Source organism: Mirounga angustirostris, unplaced genomic scaffold, assembly GCF_029215605.1.
Source record: "Mirounga angustirostris isolate CCGP_5_RB_7025 unplaced genomic scaffold, mMirAng1.0.hap1 SCAF_7, whole genome shotgun sequence".
In the NCBI taxonomy this organism is placed as follows: domain Eukaryota; kingdom Metazoa; phylum Chordata; class Mammalia; order Carnivora; family Phocidae; genus Mirounga; species Mirounga angustirostris.
This window is the reverse complement of record NW_026991715.1, coordinates 54,476,607-54,496,254: the sequence shown is the minus strand read 5'-3', so window position 1 is coordinate 54,496,254 and position 19,648 is coordinate 54,476,607. Positions and strand designations below refer to the sequence as shown.

General features: G+C 44.9%; 1 protein-coding gene across 2 annotated transcripts in view; it reads right to left on the bottom strand.

The window, feature by feature from the left end:
* MAP1B (microtubule associated protein 1B) overlaps positions 1–19,648 on the bottom strand; it is a 92,854-nt gene that overhangs the window by 27,114 nt on the left and 46,092 nt on the right. Inside the window, exon 1 of one of the 2 annotated variants that reach the window (XM_045896260.3) lies at positions 501–856. The exons of the other annotated variant lie outside the window; for it this stretch is intronic. The gene's annotated coding sequence lies outside the window, so the exon portion shown is untranslated. Of the gene's footprint in view, positions 1–500; positions 857–19,648 lie in introns of those variants that run through there. 2 annotated transcript variants of the gene reach the window in all.

Below are 19,648 nucleotides of genomic sequence, written 5' to 3'. Positions count from 1 at the left end.
AGTAAATGATAAAATGACAATCAGCAAAACACAGGAAACCATCCCCTTTCTCGGTCCTTTCGTCAGTGGCCTCCTTGAAACAAAGACTGTTCGGGAGGTTCACTAGCACTAAGTTGAGACGAAATGGAGCAAAAGCTTAAGCCAAGGAGAAATGAATGGTCATTTCCTTGATGGTACTTTGGGTGTGACTGTTTTCAACACACAAAGCTCATGCCAAGGTCTGACTGCAGTCCCGGCTCTATGCTGTAGAAACCCACAAAAGCAGACTTGAGCAAGGTAGGCGCAAGTGGCTCCCTCCGCAAGAGGTGGTAAAGGAATCAGAGCCCCTTCCTTCCCCACGTGATCGACGCAGTGCCAGACCCTGCTAACCCCAGCTTCCAAATGCACCTCTAAGCAACCAGCCCAGTGCAGCCCGAGCTCTGCCTGCCCAAGCAGGCCCTTCCCTAGACATGTAGCAAGGACAGTGCCACCCAGGCACTCCCTGGCGGGGGGCTTCTTACCATCCACGAGAAACTCCCTTCCTCTTTGGCTTCATCCCTTGCAGACACGACAAATGCCACGTGACCACTGCCGTATACCTCTCCTCCCTCCAAGTCAATTTTCAGACCTGTTTGCTCAGGAATTCAACGAACGATGTTCCTTCTGTCCATCTTTGGACACACTGAGAGCGGTGACACAGCCGTGCACCACGATGCCATGGCCGCTCCTTCAACAAAAGCCTTTTTATAGGATTGGATTTAAATGAAGGAGGAGATTTAAAGAGAGAGAGAGAAGCTTCAAGCTCTTGTCACAGCCAGGCTGTTGGACAGATTCTTTCCCTGGACGATGTAACTAGGGGCTGGGGCGTCCTGGCATCTGGCAAGCGCAGGGGCGCCCCCGCCCCGGCACCCCGGGGGGAACGCCAGCTCTCCGGGCCCGCAGGCGGCTCTGGGCTCTGGCGGCTGGGACGCTTGCAAAGTTGCATATTTGGGGAATGTTTCACACTGGGAAACAGGCCAGGCATTCTGAAGGGGAGGCCACCACCCTCGCCTGCAAAGGCCTCATTCAGTTGCTTCAGAAAAGAAGTTCCCAGGAAAGAAAGACAACCCGGTTGCAGCCTTTCTCTCTCCCATTATAGTCTGCATTCTCCAGAAACCGCTCACAGCGAAACCATTAGGCAGCCCCGATGAATAGGTAACTCCACTCAGCACTGGTCAGAGGGAAGCAAAAAGGAGGGGCTTGAGATGGAATGATTGTGTCACTCTGACTGCTTTGATAAGAAAAAGTCTTTTGACAGCTTCCCCACAAAACTCAGTGTAATTGTGAAGGCTCAATCCTGGGGTGAGTGGGGCAGGGACTGTTGTGTGACAAAAAAAGAAGTCTGTTCCACCTTAGATTCAAAAGAGGATGGTCCGGGGGAACCCCTGAAGCAGCAGGGTCCTTGCAGACAATGAGACCTCTGTCTGTACGCTCCCAAAGGCTATCTTTGAGACTCAAATAAGCCTGTATTTTTCTGTTATTGCTGGGACTTTTTTTTTTTTTTTTTTCAGTTATTCCAAGTCTGACATTATTTCAATCTATGTGTCTTTTAGGATTGGGCTGTTTCAGTGGTTTATGGTGTACTCTAATCCAGATGACTCTCAAATCTCTGAAAGCAAAATGTTATTTTCTAGGTATATAATTGGTTGGAGAAGAGACCCCACAGAGCTTAATATCCATCTAAACACACAGACATGCACACACACAGGCTCTTTCCTGGTTTTTGAAGAGGATGACATGACTGAATTCAATGACATCCACTACTGAGGCACAGCCATCACCAGTCTGCATAAAACTCAGAACCTTCTCTCCTGCATGCAGCTGACCCTTCTTTCCCACACGTATCCCACACATCGTGCCAGAACACAGCGGCGTAGGACGTGATGCCATCACGGCTGGGGCCAGAGCAAGACCCCCAACGGTCCCAGCCCAGACAGGCAGCTGCTTAATGAAACAGCCCAGCTCAAGGGAGAGAATGCCAGAGCCAAAGTTCGAGAAGCACTAAGAGATGGGAGAAGCCCTTCATGAAAACGCTAGTGATGCTGAACCCTTTTAGATCGCCTGTAAGAGGGCAAACGCTTGGTATGTCTTGAGAATAAACATTTCATTTCCATTTCCACGGATGATCACAATCCAGAACTTGATTTCCACAACTTCCTTCTCCTGGAAAATGAACACTTTGCACACATAATCTAGAAATGGAAATCAAAGAATGAAGAAAGCCTCGATATCTATTCAGTACGGAAGGATGAAGATGAGGGGGATCCTGAATCACTGATATAGATGCACCAGTGACCGGGGTGGAGAGTCAGGGCCAAGGGCTCGGTGCCCGCCTACCTCCACCCCTTGCTGCCCCAGCTCCTACGGCTGCCCAGTCTTCACCCACTCGCTCCTCCTGCCCCTTCCCCAGGTGAAAACCAGAATGGATTCTTTATGGACACAGAATTTGATATAGTCATTCAGCACTAGAAAAACTTCCAATGTGAAGAAGCAGAAACTTAGAGAGGGTTAAAGAAGATTGTAGAATCAGAAAGGGAAAGCTTGAGGGGAAGGACTGGGATTATTTAGCTAAAAGTAAGAGGTGGGAGATCAAGAAAAGTCCACAAGCACAGAAAGTCTTGATGTTAAAGTCTGTTTTCGTTGGAGGGGGAAAAGAAAGAAGGGAAGGAGGGAAGCAGGGAGGGAGGAAGGAAGGAAAGAAAAAATAAAAGCAATGAGTTCTCCAACTATACCTCCTCACCCAAGTGGATTTTCGAAAAGGAAACCTCTCGCCTCCAACCCCCACATCCAAAAAACACTCCCCAGGGTAAAGTTTAGCTAAATAGATGAAATCAAGAAATGAAAGGTACTCAGTGCAGGAACTAAAAAATTATTTACCAATGGGTCTGCCTATAGCTTTTAATAACAGCTTTTCATTTGGAAGAATATCCAGGCCTCCTTTCTGCAGGAATCCACATAATAACACAAAGCAAATATGCTAAGAGATGGGGGAAGTTTGAGGAGAAACAGAGCTGGTATGGAAGGAGAGGAGACGCCTGCATCAGCAAAATTCTTGTGAATCTTCTGTCCTTCTCTATCCCTTACAACTAACCCCGGCTCCAACCGGGCCTGGTGGGAAGACAGCTCCTAGGCTCTCCCTTCCCAGAGGGAGGCAAGGGAAGAGCAAGTCAGGAAGCCTCCAAGTAGCAGAGAAACCCGTTCCCAGCAGCCTCTATTGGTTCTCCCTGTGTTCCCTCTATCCCATCCCATCATTTCTAAGCAAGAAAAACAGAAAGAGACAAAAGGTGCCCATGTGGTCACAGTGCTTCTTCGAGGCCACAAGCAGCCACATCTTTCCCAGATGCCCCAGCATGAGGGTTCAGGGGCGGATGCAGGAGAGTGCAGGAGCCTGTCCTAACAGAAGCCTCCCCCTTGTTGCCTGGAAAGAGAAAGAAATCCCCTCAGGAGGGAGAACATGCCCAGGAGGCAGGCTAGACAGCTCAGCTCCCCGCTCCTGCCACTGAGGTGCCCTCAGAGAAACAGAGGTGCTGGGAGGCTCGGTACCTCCTGATTACAGGGTCCCACAGTGTCACCACAGACCACAGAAAGCCAGCCATCACCAGAAGCCTACCCGGCTTCCCTCCCCAGGGAAGCCAAACTCCTAACGCTGGAAGGAGTCTGATTCCCCAGGGGCCCTCACACCTCAAAATCAACTCGTTCATCCTTCACTTTTGTCAGCTCACATAGCTGTCAGCCTCATCCACCTTCCCGACCCACCTTTGTGCAAAAGAAAGGTTTTCAAGTTGTGATGCTTAGGACTCTCCATTGTAAGAGGTGAGCACGCAGCCTGGGGGAGCCACTGGGCAGCCAGGGCCCGCTGACTCCCGTGCCGCTCGGCAGGCACGCCCGCCTCCCACTCGCACCCCGAGACTCCCTCCCTCTTTGTTTCAGCTGCACTATTAGAGCCCAGTTCTCTCCCACCTTTCCCTGATTTTCCTGGAAATGGCGTTTCTTCCCTGTTGGGAATAAGCTTGTTTGTTTCTGCTTGTGTTACCTCTCTGATGTGTGTTCCTGCATGTCACATTGCTCTCCAAATGTTCAGTGTGTGTTTTTTTAAGAGAACAAGAACTTGAATTCCATTATAAATAAGTTCAGGACATTTCATAAATGATTTTTTTAATTTAAATAAGTTGATCATTGCTTGGGAATTAGACAGCTTTTTGAAGATTTTACCTTTGACATCTTTTCTGTAGCACAGAATTTAGTTATTACAGAACCTGAGTCTATACAGATTTTTCTCTACATTTCCTGGACTTAACTCTTTTTCTTTCTTGTTGCCATTTGGTTTAGTTTTTCATGTGTTTGCCAGTCCTTCCACCCCATCCTCCTCCTGGGTTCTGTGCTGTCTTCTACTCTATGTTTCCCTGACCATTAGACACCTAGATAAGCAAATAACCCAAACCGCCTGGACCGCCGAGGCTTTCTCCTCCTCCTAACCATGTTCCCTGCACACAGATGCAGACTGAGCCTTGGCGACAGGCAGGCAGGCCTTGCTCCTGGTGGCAGAGGAGGCTCATCTTGCATTTCACATGCCCTCCTGTTCCAACGGCTGGGGGACTGCTCACACTGGGCACAGACCTGGTGGGGGAATGGGATGCCAGGCAGCAACAGGTCTCATCCCTTTTGCAGGGTTCTCATTGTACCCTCTTTCTCAATCCTCTTTACAGGGTCATTCTCCTTAATCCCATTCTCCTCGGGTCTCCTCTTCCCTCTACTCTCTCCCCCTTTTCTAAAGGCCTCAAGGTAGAGGAATGAGAATCCAGGCTACCAAGGGTTAGAAGTGGGAGACAGTGGAAGAAAGTTGTCTCTTTTTTCTTTTTCCCTATTTTATCTCCTAGCTGAAAGAAGTAGAAAGAAATACCATGGACGATGTTGATGAAGATCTGGCTCCCAAGGAGAAACAGCAACACCAATGTGGGCCCCTGCTAAGGGCAAGAAGACAACCTGAAAGTTGTTTCATCGACAAGGTACAGATTTTAGAAGGTTACAGATGGGGGGGTGGGTAACACCTAGCAAAGGGGTATGTATTACCTCTCAGGGGAGCCAACTCCAGCTGTCATCAAAAACAGAGATCCACACCTGTCTAGTACTTTACCATTACAGAGCACCTTCCTCTGGGTTTGTGCACTGAAACCTTGAGGATGGCATTCCAAATCTATGAACCGGGTCTCCTGGGCCACAGCCAAGGTGGGAGGTCCCAATGCCCTGTTCCCTAAATAAAACATGTTATAGACAAAGAAAAATACTTATGCTCCTCATGCACAAGAAAGAAATGCCTTCTGCCTTTAAGATTCGAGGAGTCCAGCAGCCAAGGGGAGAACCTCCTACCCATGAGCCTGTGAGAACCTGTCACTTGTATGGCATAAAAAATCAGAATTTCCTCATCTCACAGAATGGGGGGACCCAAAGGAGCTCTGGTGACAGTTCTGTGCCCCCCACTATCTTTAAAAAAAAAAAAAAGATGGGCCTTGGGGGTGAACAGTGACCTGTCCTAGTGAGCAACTGTTGTTTTTTTGTACGACTGCCAAGGCAGTTCCTATGCCTACTGCAGACAGTTCTATTTGGGAACAGGTGCTGAACTACTAACCGCACCACCTTTCGTTTGTGATGCACTTCATGGTTTATGAAATCTTTTTACTTGCACATTACCTCAGTGTATCACAAAGACTGTTATTATTATTCTTTTTTTTTACAGATAGGGATAAAAAAAACTGTTAAATTGGGTTTTCAGTCTAGCCCATCTGACTCCTGATCTCTACTCTTGCCACTGCCCCTCAATGCTTCTCAGGTTGTTCTAGGAGCTTACATGGTCTAAATCCCTACTTTTTAAAAATAAGATTTGCCTGAGATACATTTTCCTTAGTGTATTATAGAGTACTCCCTGCATTCTGGAAATAGGTCTGGGAATTCTTTCTGCTTTGGGGGATAACTGCCGTATGCCAGATACCCTGCCAACCATCCGGTTAAACCATGAGATGGCCAATCTCGCCGACATGTCAACTCAAAAATGGCACTTTCCTTTGGTTCAACAATTAGACCTCACCTTCTTGAGATCAGAGTAGGTTTCGGAGGTTGTTTTTTAATCTTACTGGTCTTCTCCTGGCCTTTTAAGAGATACTGTATTCCCTGTTTACTAAGAAAGTGTGAATTATTTAGAGGACACAGTTTAATTTTAGAGATTAATTCAGGCAAATTCAGTGCTACCTTCATTAACTAGCATTGAGATTAAAACATGGACGGGATGCCAGCCCTTTCCTGAAAGGAAGACAGTTCAGTGGGGATGCTTGGAGTTTTGACAGTGTCTCATTTGGAAAGCTTAAGTCAGAAGTAGTGTCCGATACACCACAGGAGCTCAATCAATATTTGATAAGGGAATGAATAATAAAAATGGCTAAGATATATTGAATGCCTGCCCTGGGTCAGCCACTGATCTAAGTTCTTTGTGTAGGGTTATTGCATTAAATCTGCACATTAACCCTCTGAATGCCCTATTCTCATTTTATAGATGAGGAAAATGAGATATTGGGCAGTTCAGCAACAGCCCTAGGGAATAAATAGTGAAACTAGGATGGTCACTGTCCAGAGCCAGGCTCTTAGCTAATAAAACATTTTATTTTATTTTATTTTATTTATTTTATTTTTTATTTTACTTTGTTTTATTTTTTAAAGGTCTTATTTTTAAGTAATCTCTACACCTAACGTGGGGCTCAAACTCAAAACCCCATGACCAAGAGTCACGTGCTCCACTAACTGAGCCAGCCAGGCGCCCCCCAAAAAGACATTTTAAAGGGGTGAAGGAAGACAGATAACGGTTTGATCTGGGGTCTGTTGAGTTTGAGGTTCCTATGGGAGATCCAGGTGGTTCTACCCAACGAGCAGGCAGAAATGTGGATTTGAGGCTGAGGCAACAGGTTGGACCAGAACTGGGAGGCATCAGTGTATTTTTAGGTGATGCTCTTGGAGAATGAAGAGAGGCTTTTGCCGAGAACAGTCTGGGGAAACGCCACTATTTAAAGTCTGGGGAAAAGCAGCAAGATGGTAGCTTCTCTGCTCACCTTCACCCCAGCCCGAGGTGACCTGTAACTGCACTGCCTTCTTGATGTGCAAACTTAATCCACCTCCACAGAGAGAAGAGATGAGGCTGAATATTCCAAAGACCTTAAATACTCCAATAATAACTCGTATGTGCTTTTCAAATTCAACCTGGGGACAGGGTGGTTCCCGCTCCTCTTGGTGGGCATAGAGGCGGGAAGAATTTATCACAAGAACTTTCTCCAACTAAACCCTTCACCTGTCACCTCTCCTCCCTCAACCAAACCCAAACCTTACCCTTTAGCAGTAAAATATTGATTAGAAGAGCAAAAAGGAGCAGTTATGTGAACTAATTCAGTATCCCTTAAGAACATCATACACGGGAGCGCCTGGGTGGCTCAGTTGGTTAAGCAGCTGCCTTCGGCTCAGGTCATGATCCTGGAGTCCCTGGGTGGAGTCTGGGCTCCCTGCTCAGTGAGGAGTCTGCTTCTCCCTCTGACCCTCCCCCTCTCATGCTCTCTCTCTCTCTCTCATTCTCTCTCTCTCAAATAAATAAATAAAATCTTTAAAAAAAAAAAAAAGAACATCATACACGGAGTTTGCCTTCTTACTGCCTTTCATACCATTTCTTATTTTTAGAGGGGAAAAGGGTATGGAATCCAGCTTGCTGCTGACTCAGGCCTAATGAGGTGTCATACATTGATGAGTAGAATGCAGGACCATGACTTTCAAGTCAGCCACTTGGTTTTTTCATTGCCCCAATAGCATTTAATTTCAATGAGTTATACTATTAAAAGTTTGCATGAAATAAACCAGTAATTTACAATGCTGATGTATTCATTTAATTTACACTAAGTAACTGAAATTTTCAGTATATCAGATACTCATGCTAATTGGTCACTGCATTTATTTTTTACCCCAGTGGGACAGGTGGCTGAAAGGTTGCTTTAAATGAAGGGTGTTGTTTGAGGACACCATTTACTATGTCTTAAAGTAAGGCCTTGTGCCTACTTAAATCTAATCAATTCCTTACAGATCCAGTTCACATTTTATTTCCTCTGGAAATATCTCCTGTCCCCTTCAACAACTGGAGTTGTCTCTTCCCTCAAAATTCTGATGGTGGTTAACGGTCCTTGTATCATACAATTCAATTAGAGGAAGTGCATAAAAATTTACATGAGCCATTGCTTCCAACTAAATGGGAATGTCTTAGTTAACAAAACGCTCTCACATACTTGTGAAAATCATGGGCAATAGCTCATTTGGACTTCCTGTGAGGTTGGCAATTCCCATGTAAATGTCACAAAACCCAGACTGGGCTTTCCACCTATAGGCATTCGGTGTTGATGGTCTTTTGCAAAACAGGACAACTAAAAATATAGAGAACCGTAGTTGTACACGCCACCCGTGCAATCTCTGAATAGGATTTAACATAATCACGTGGATTGAAACTCAGGCTTTAGAAAAAGGAGTAAACCAAGTGATATACCTTTCAGGACCTGGAAAATGTACCCCTGAGTCATCATTAGCAGAAAGCTCACCGCCATATATAAATAAAAAGGAAGCACTGTCTAGCTCTTTTCATGTGATTAGGGCCCCAAAATGTCCCAAAGTGTCAAAGTTGTTGTTTTCACAAGTACACTGAATTTTGCCTCTGGTCAGCAGCCTCTCCTCATGATTCCTAAAAGAATTAAGATAGGGCATCATTAGGAAGATTTCGTTTTGATTTTATATTCAACTACAGGTCTTCACAAGGTCACTACCAATGGGGTGCCGCCACATGTCCCCATACCACAATTGATCTTCTCTGGAAGACTGTAGCTGAACAACTGTATCTGCAGATCTAGGAAAACCTGATGTAGGAAACAAGGAATAAATTCAGGGCCACACATTTAGTTAATATTGACCTGACAAGCAGAGATTTGTTTCTGACATAATTCAATTAAATCTGGCTAAGGGGCATTTTGAAGATATTGATAAATGCATTCTGAACCAACAGACATATTTTTCCTGAGGATAAAGGCTCAAAACCTACTGTGCAGAACTGATTCAGACAGTCGGTTAAGTAAATTCTACCCTCTTCTATCTTCTTTTAAGAAAGACTAAAATTCTAGTGTAGAATGAGTTCAGGGAGGAAGGCAAATAAACTGGGGGCTTTGGAAAAACTTGCTTTTCAGAAAATCTCCAGATTTCAATTTCCATGAGAAATAACAGGTTTTCGTAAGAAAGTGAGCATGCATAAAATCACTTTCTACATTTCTGTCTTGCATTATTCTCTGTTGGTTGTTTTTTATGTGTTTATACCCGTGGAATATAGGCAGTTATCCATAAGCATGCTAAGCAAAGTTCTTATGATGACTACTCTTTCCTCTTTCACAAATTAAAAAAAGTGTACATTGGGAGTACATTCTGTACCGGTAAAAATGCTGACAGGTAAAGCCAGCTCTAGAGAAGAACGGACTGATTCGGGCTCCCCAGTGTGTCCTCTGCCGAAGCTCCAGAGTATAATTGTAAGAAAGAGCATCTGCGTCTGTTCCAGAAAGCAGTACTGAACACATTCCCATTTGTTTTGGAGTAGAGGCTGTCCTGGGAGAAGCTAGAAAGATGAGCGAGGGTACCGCAAAGGTTGTAGAGGGCACTACTCACTGAATTTAAGCTCAGATATCAGGAAAATGCAAGGATTCAAAATTAAGGGCTGGAAAGGCGGAAGCTGAGCACGCTTGAGCCCTCGGTGGCTCAGGGCCGTGAGGGCAGCACGACCGCACAGGGATGGGAGCAAAGGGCGGGGAGCAGTGCCTGACCTGTTCCCTGAGGTCGGCAGTCCAAGGAGAGGAGAACCTAACCTGTTCCAGATTACCAGCTCCTTCAAGGACAAAAGGACCCCCAAACCTAGGAAATCGTGATGTAAGTTCTGGGTCAGGTCTAAGGCTTCACATTTTTTTCTAAGAGACGAGAATAGTCTGCTCAATTCCTAACTGCAGGGTTGGAGTGCAGAAGGCCAGAACCCAGTGTTCTGGTCACAATCAGGGATACACAATTGCACTAGAAGATTCCTGGCACTCTCCCCAATCTGGTTTTTGGAACTCAGTACACACTTATCTTACATGGAGAGGCAGGTACTGGTGGGTTTACCACAGTCCAGTTATTATGCAAAGCACACTGAAGAAAAGGGACCATTTTTCAATCCTGCTTCCAGGCAAATCAACATGATCCTCCCTTTAAAGCCTAACCTTTTTCAGTGAAGAGGTAGCAGGACCTGAAATGCCTTCCCTCTTCCAGAGGACTACTCTGGATTAGGCTCTGGAAGCAGCTTCCTAACTGAAATCAGACCAGAACATCAGCTCCAGGTGGGTGAAGAGGATGCGCTTTCTTTTGCAACTTTAGGCCTCGCAAAAGGAATCTGCCCTCAGACAACGAGGACAGAAAATGGATGAGAAAATAAATGGAAATAAAATAGAGGCTTTCCCACTGGCATTTGACTATATATTCTGCATCTTTTGTGTAGTATGACTAAATATTTAATCTTAAAACAAAAGTTTCATAGGCATTTTAAAACATCTGGAGAAGCTCAAATTTATGTCACTTTTTTCCCCTTAAAGGATATAAGCTGATGCTCTAATGTGTTTTCTATACTGTTCGGGAAAATCTCTGCACTGCCTTTCTTTCATATCCAATAAAATGCATTATGAAATTCCCTAAATGTCTCGTCTATAAAATTGCTCTCGAGAATAAATTACATATTTTTCTTATTATGAAAAAAATTAAGGGTTCTTGCAGTAAAGATAAGAAGTCCACTTAACTAGTACTTCAACCTTCGGAATTTTGATGTCAGACATGAAAAAAAATATTTTTTCCCCTAGCCCATTTTTTTCCAATATAAAATGCCTGTGTACTTTGATAAGTTTCATTAAAGAAACCATTATTTTAGTATGTTGGGTTTTTTTAATATGGTTGTTTTTATTTGATTTAAAGAATGACTGTCGCCCAAGGGTATATAATCAGACACTAGAGTTACATGGTTTGACAGGTAAAAAAAAAAAAATTCTGAGTCTTTCCTATCAACAGATAATTAACTTAAGTGGGCTCAATTGCGTGCCCTCTCGAGTTTGCATCAGGGTCTTATAATCTACACAGAGAGGTGTCTTGTCCAGAGGAGTCACAAAGAGAGAACCACCTCATACTTTCTTATTAATATTTTCCAGAAGTTATGATAACTACTGTGGGATTTCATCTTGCTAACTTTCTATTCTCCCATAGGTGGAATTTTTGCCATGGTTGAAAAAAATCCAACTAACAAATTTCAGGTTATGGAACAGAGGCTGCTGAAAACATCACACAAAGAAATCATATCCTTCTGCTCACTTATTTTCTCTAAAACTTGCGTGGAAAAGACAGGTGCTGGCTGAGCATGGTGCTCAGCCACCTTGTATATTTGCATCCTCTGTTCCCCTTTGTTCCTTCGCTCTGTTTTTGTAATGTCTACATTTTGGCCTTTCTGCGCTGCCTCTTTGGTTTCCAAGCTTTCCAACTGAGCATTTCCCGTGAAAGAAAAAGAAAAAAGAAAGATAGCAATTAGCATACATTATGAGGCTGCACCAGCTAGTAAGCTCGCAAACACGTCTGCGTGAAGGACAAGTGGGCCCCGTTTTGTCTTGTCTCCTGGACCGTCTTGCCCTGCTCACAGCCTGCCATTTGCCGGCTACAGACACTGCCCCTTCCCTTCCTCTGCTTGCAGCCTTCCCAGGACGCTGCACAGCCCGGCCAGCTTTACTGGCTCAAAGTATTTAATGAGTTTCTAATTCAGTTTGGGCTCTGGAACCCAGCCAGCTAACCGCTGCCCGGGGCTTGCGTTTCTTTTATACATGATCAGAGAAGAGCCAGAAAGACAGCTCTTGTCACTATTGGACTTCGATGGGGAGGATTCACTCATCTTCACGTTATCACACGGCCTTGCTGACTGCAGACAATCCAGGGTCTGAAGCCCATCCCCTCAGAGAGCAGGGGGAGATTGAGGGAGACACACCTCTGGGTGCTGCGAAGCAGCTTCTAGGGAAGGAACACTGCTCTGTCATCACTGGACCTCAGTCCAGCAGGACAGGGAGAAGAACTAGACCACACTGAACACTTTTGGGGCCAAGATTCCATACATTTTACATACAGGTGCCCATCACCTAACCAGACCCTGGAACATTCTTCACCGTGATTCCAGGGGCCAACTCTCTCCATGGGTTCACATGCTGCCCTTACTCCCCTGGACGCCCGTGTGGCTCACAGAACAACAGTGCTCCCCAGAGGAAGGCTCTGTATAAGCCACAGAAGCTATTACTCTGGGAGAAACTGTTGAGGAAACATTTTGGACTTAAAGTGCTGAGACAAGCCTCATCAATTATGCCGTTTCTACGTTAGCTATGCAAATCACAGTCAGGATGTTTCAATATAGTCTACCTGGTCTTCCTGGGGCTTTGCATGTGCTGTTCCCTCTGTCAGGAATACTTGTCCCCTCCCATTTACTTGGCTGCTTCCGATTGTTCCTTCCAGTCTTAGAGACACAGCCTCACCTCTGGCAAGTGCCCCCTGAGTGCCCCATCCCAGAGCGGCAGGCGTTCATGTCCTGCGACCATCAATACCACACAGAGCTTCTGCACGCGGTGAGCACAGAGGGCCCACGGTGATGTCGGAGATCAGATTTCGAGACAGAATCTGGTGCTTTCTTACAGAGGGATGCTTGGGCATTTATTTCGTATTCACAAGTGGAGAGGACTGTGTAGAAAAAGCCTCCCTCATTGAAACTGTAGTTCAAGGTTTTTGAAAAGTATACAGTAATATTGATCGAACAATGGATGTGGAATAGTTGAAAAGAGGCTTTGCAAATGAGGCATACAGGAATAGAGACTGATTTAGACTAAAAGTTAGAGTTAGCTATTTTTAAATAGCTGCATAAATGTATCCCACGCAAGCTATGATTCTTACCTATTCGTAAATACCCAGGAGCAAGTTGATAAAAATAGGTAACTGACTGAATCTAGTCATTAAATAAATGACTATATTTTACTTACAAATATGGGTTTTAAACCCAATCAACCAATAATTTAAAGCAGTTTAGGTCAAAGCACATTCCCAAAGACTGGCTGAATGGGGCTGGTTATCGTATGAGGTAATAAGGCGCCCACTGCGGAGACAGATAGGAAGCTAGGAGCTAATGGTTCACCTGGAACTAGCAGTCCAACGCCAGTTCCTGACACTGCTGACCATCAGAAGCACACGGAGTGCTTGTTAAAATTACATATGACTAGGTCCGATCTAGACCTAGCAAATCAAAATCCTTAGAGTCAGAGTTAAAACCGGGAGTTTTACCAGGTGATTATGCTGATCACCAGATAGCTTTGGGAGGCTTTAGGAAGGCTTCCATATACGACAGCATCCAGATGGGACCTAAAAGATGGTGAGTAACATGAAGCAAGAAGGCATATGGCAGGGAAGCTCCAAGCCCTGGGGATGAGGTGATGCGGTCTAATTGGAGGGCTTACAGCCAGGAACCCAGGTTTATAGAATTGTGAATCTGGACACATCTATTCCAAAGCCTTGTTTTGCAGACATAGACATTAAGTTTCAGAAAGGCTAAGTGACTTGTCCAGAGTCAGAGAGCAAGATCATGGCAGAGCCAGTAGTCAAGTCTGGGTATCCCAATGCCCGCGCTTTTTCTTTCTTGAAAGGACCACTGCAGAGGCCGAGGATGCTCCTGCAAGGCTTCCTGACCCCAGAGCTGTGTGATCTGGATGCTTCCCTCCTACACCTGCACTCACACAGCAAACAGAAGCTGTGTTTTATCATCTATTAAGCGGTATCATCCCAGGTGACATCAAAGGTCTTTGATTCTTAATCTAGATAGAGCTCAGATTCCTTAATGGAAGCCAAAGATGGGCTGCAAGAGAAGCAACGTAAGCTCAGTTCTTAGGTTACCTATTTGGGGCAGTGATGGCAGAAATACGGACTTTCATCCACTTAGGCTAAAACTGTTGGTCACCCATCCTCCCTTCTTTTAGAAAAAGAATAGACTGAAAAGCCTAACTGTCCTATATACAAAATGCTTTAGAGTGGGGGCAGGGAACTCTAACACAGAATGTCCAGTGAGTCTCCTCTCCTGGGCTCCTCTAGGTTTTGCTTGTACAGCCCTCAGAGAACCTTCGTGGCAAACTCCAAAAGATGCATGAAATGAAAATCCTCGCACGCTGTATTGGAAGTCTTCACACCGGGTGGCATAATCACCCCGAGCAGCACTCTGCACTGATTAATATTCCACCCGTAAGCATTCATAAAACGTAAAGGTCGGGGCGCCTGGGTGGCTCAGTTGGTTAAGCGACTGCCTTCGGCTCAGGTCATGATCCTGGAGTCCCGGGATCGAGTCCCGCATCGGGCTCCCTGCTCGGCGAGGAGCCTGCTTCTCCCTCTAACCCTCCCCCCTCTCATGTACTCTCTCTCTCATTCTCGCTCTCTCAAATAAATAAATAAATCTTAAAAAAAAAAAAACGTAAAGGTCTCAGGGTGGAGTGGAGGAAGTGTTTTTTATGGTAGTGATTTGATATTTACTAAGTCCCTACTGTGTTGGGTCCCTCAAACTGCACGTAAACAGCAAAGCCTCTGGGCTCCACTGAGGTGACAGAATCTAAGGTCGGGAAAAAAAATTTTGTGGTCATCCTTATATTTCTTTAGAAATATTTCACAAGCGTCTGCCTTTGGCTCAGGTCATGATCCCAGGGTCTTGGGATCTGAGTCCCACATCGGGCTCCCTGCTCAGTAGGGAGCCTGCTTCTCCCTCTCCCTCTGCCCCTCCCCCTGCTTGTGTTCGCACTCTGTTAAATAAATAAAATCTTAAAAAAAAAAAAAGAAAGAAAAGAAATATTTCACAAGCATGACCGTGCAGGAATGCACGTAACTACCGGGAGTAAGGTAGTCAGCTGTTTAGAAAGAGCTACTTCCTTCTGTTCTCGATGAACTCCCCTGTTTTCAAAAAATGCTTTCCTTTTTCTTAGAACAAGTTTATTTTCATCTCTCCTCCAAGGAGTAAGACAAAAAGGGAGAAAAAGAAGAGGCCATTCCCATCATGCCGTGGCCCTCATATCAAAGAGTTCTCAAGTGGGTAACCTTGGGAAGATGTCAGAGGAAACCAAGGGGCTTTTAAGCTGTCCTATTAACAATGACTTGAATGGGGCGGGGGGTGGGGGGGAAACACTTCTGTCTCTATGTTCGGCTCTTCCCTTTCTCCCCAGCTCAGACACTCATCTTGTCAATCACCCCAGTTTTGCCAAGTGACATGCCATATCTTTGATCGCAGAACATCAGGCCTGACGCTCAGCCGAGTGCCTCGGCACCTTGCGTGGAGTGAGGTTGCCTACGGCACTGTCTCAGACTTAAAAAGCCCGTAAGGACTCAAAACAGGCTGTCAATTCTGGCTTTTTCAACACCCGTTTTTCACCACACCATCAATAGAGCCGAGTGTGAGCGGGCAGTGCAGAAATCCCAGGGGTAGGAAAGAAGGGCAGGGATGAGGAACGTTACCAACCGCACTGAGAGCCACTTTCCCTGTCCATCTGTCTGCTGGATTCCTTCCTGGCTGTGGGGGCAGGAGGCACTTTGAGTTGAAAAGAGACTCAGAGAGAAGCATTCTCAGCTCACTCATCCCTTCTGTGTAACACCCATACTAGTACTAGGATCCATACAGACCAGACAGCCACCATCTATCGACTGCTTAGGATGCGGTCCTTGCACACTGTAACATTACTTCTAATCGTCAACAAGAGCTATACGATGAACTTTATTGGATATGTGGAGAAACTAGATATGGAGAATTTAAGGACTTGGGCCAAAGCCATGGCTGGAGAGTGGCAAAGCTGCGATTCAAACCCAAGTGCACCTAGAATCAAAGTCCATCTTCTTGGCCCCATCAGAACCACCAAGTCAAACATTGTGGCCAACTCAAGTCTGTGCTCTTCTCTGTCACCTGACCCAGACCTGGGAATTCTTGCGGGTGGAGATCCCAAAATCTAAGGGAGAAGCGGTATGTTCTTACCAGGACCAGCATGTGGCCGAGGTCTGGGAGCACCACCAACTCGTCGCATGATGTAAGTCGTGTGCTCTGGAGCTACACAACCAAGTGGAACGTGTTCTGCAGTCTTTCTGGCACATGACATCTCCAATTCTCTAGGCCTACAGCTAGACCTCATCTACCCAGGTAATACCCCAAGGCCCAGGACCAATGAGCACTTAATTCTGTGGTCCATTAGCTTCTTCTTGAAGATCTCCAAGGACAAAGATCTACAATGGCCCCTAGCAAGTTACACAGAGGATGCTGGTCCCTGAGATGGAAAGTGTACAATCTCTTCCATTTGCCTTATTTCTACTTGCTGAGAAGGAACAGATGTCTTACAAGTCTGAGGTTGCCTCTATTCCTGTCGCAAGGAATACAGACTAGCCCTGTCACTCTCCGACAGACCTAAAATAATATATTCTAGCATTAAATCGTTGCATCACGAGGCTACTGAATTGATATAAAAGAAGGCACCGTGAAACGATTAACCAAGGAACATTTATAAACCCTGCTTACTTATTAAAGAGACTGAAAAAGAAAGAGGCTTATTTCTAAATAGTGTAGTCATCCAGGCTATTTCCAACCTACACTCAATTCCTAGACAACAGTCATGGTTGCTGAAATAACTCCAGCTATTTCTAGCCAAGCAAAATAAATACAGGCTGAAAGAAAAGTATAACTTGTAGTAAAAGATCTAATACTATTGCTCTTGATTAAAGATGCTATTTGCTTTTCTGAGTCTTCTCTAAAACAGCTGGGAAGTGGCTATCAGAAGGGGCTTTGGGACTTGGTTTTCTGGGTTTCTTTTTTTAAGTTCTCAACATACAACATATAGGATGCTTGCCAACAATGCCATTCTCTCTGTCCCTCATCGACAGTACCTTTCCTCCTGCTTCCAGATTCTCATCTAAGCTCAAAGTGAACATGGAAACACAAAGAAGATAAAGCAGTGGTGGCACTCCTTCCCTTGCTCGGTCCCAAACCCCATTTCTGCCCTCCTCCACAAAAACTAAAGTAGTCATGTGTTTTAGCTCCAGAAGACACCACGGAAAGGCAAGGCAAGGATAAGGAGCTAGTCGGGTATCATCCTACCAGGTTAAAAGTATCATTTCCTGTGAACAGAGGCTGCATGTGCCCAGCTTCTCAAGTTCAAACAACCACGAGGAAGGTCTGGATCCCACACTATCCACAGCAGATTGCTCCCCTTAAAATTGGGCTCAGATGCAGATATGAATTTGGTATGAAACTCTGGCTCCTTAAGGCCCCTAAGATCCATGTGGAATCCACAAACATTCCTTTCTTGACTTCTGTCACTCCGTGCTAGGCGGCTCCCTCCAAAACCCATCATTTTGGGGGTTTTTTTAATGAACATTAAGAGAGTCTAGAAGGCAAGTTTCTTCCTCCAGGGCATAAGGTAAATCACCGGCATAATGAAGTTTTTCAACAATATAAAATATCCATTTAAACACATAATTTCATCTACAAAGCCAAGCTGGAAGATAGCCTGTTATTAATTACTTGCCAGTCTTTAGGAAATAGCCCTTAGGTAATACTCTTCTTTGGGTTAACATATCTTATTTGCCTTTCCACGAGCTTCCAGACCCTGGATGTTTTTTGTTCCCTCCAAAGACTGAGGGAGTTGTTGCTGCTTTTAAGGATTCCTATGAAATAAGTCTAAGTAATGGGGTGTAATATATTGTCTTCATATATTAAGTATATTATATAACATAATAGGTATGTCATTTTAATATATATTTAAAATATTTAATATAATTATTATATTTAACATATTATTAAGTAGGAATATAATGACTGATTCCTAAACATCCTTCTTCAAGGAAGGAGCACCTTCTATAGTCTGTTACAGAAGAGGTTTGGTTTTTTTTCAGTCTTGATCGCATAGGGCAACTTCTCTCCCAGAGGCAATGAAAGAAGCTGGGGAGATGGGCAACTTGAGTTCAAATCCAGGCAAGGCAGTTTGCTAGCTCTGACCCTGGATAGATGATTTAATCTCTCTGACCCTCAGGCTCCTCATTGGTAAATGGGACTAACCACACCCACACTTCAGAGGCCCGGAGTCAGAATTAAATGAGGTCTTGTTCATGGGAGCCTGGCATGTGGGTGCTCAGTAATGGGTACAGCCTTAATCACCATACTAATTGAAATGGATATATTACCCAAACCTCAAACTTCCTCCCTGGCCCAAGAATCCTTCTTCCCGTCTCAAAGATGCCCCCACTCCGCTCCATTCAGTGTCCTCCACCCACCAGCACTCACTCCTACACTGCTCCGCCATGAGAGTCCAAGTGCCTCGTATTACCTCAATCTTGCCTCGCACCTGCCTTTTTCATTTCCACTGACCACAAGTCTTGGATCTCGCTAGGAAATGACCAAAATTCCAAGTTGTCCTTGCTCTACCAATGGATACGTTGGCAATTCTCTTCGAATGAGTCATCTTAAACTCACAAAGCTGAAACACCACTGAAAACTTCCCCCACTCAGCCGCACATTTCCCTTGCGTACCCATGGCTGCTATGTTTAAGGGAATCCAGTCACATTTTCCAAACACCTTTCTTCTCTCCAGTTGCTTTAGCCGCCTAAACAGCTGTGTGAAATTAGGACAAGATTTAAGGTTCATTTAGGTTTGCATCCTTTTAGAGCTTCTCACTATCCCGTACAATCCATCTGATTATAAGGACTGTAATAAAAATCAGAGGAAGAGGGGTAATAACAGCTAGCATCTAGTAACTGCTTTCTATGTGCAAGGCACTGTCCAAAGTGTGTTGCCTGTGGTATCGCCTTCACTCCTGTCATTTCCCAGGGTCCAAAAGCAATTACTGGAAGCTTTGGACTTTGCTTCCCAAGCAATGATCCATTAGGGGATGACCATGAATCTTATCAGGCAGGTATGGGCTGTCTAGTCATTTTTTCTACTTTCAGGGACTGAAATCAATCATTCCTTTTAGATTCTGCTGCCTATTTGTCCCCCAAACCTCCCCTCCTCCTCTGTAATCACAGATGTCCTTCCCAGGCGAGCCCCGGGGAGGGCGTGGGAGCCCATGGCTGGCTGTCCCCAGGAATCGCATCTCCATCTTGTCCTTTGGCTCCCACTGTCTGCAACCCACAGCTGCAGCTGCTGACCTATGTTTTGCTGCTATTTGCATTTCAAATAAGTTAATAAAAGCAATGAACTAAATAATAAATTGGAGATTTGTGCTTAAAACAACGATAACAAAGGCCTTTGATTAACCCACGGTACCATAGAAAAGCAACTCAGTAATACCACTGATGATACTTTATACACATACAGAGCCTCTCAGCTGATTATCTTGGGATTTTTATAAACATTACCCTCTCAATCCAGAGTGAAAAATAACATCTTTGCGTAGGAAAACTAGGTCAAGACAGATATAAAAGAAATGTACTGATTTGCATACGGTTACAATTAAAGTCAGTCAATCATTCATACATCTG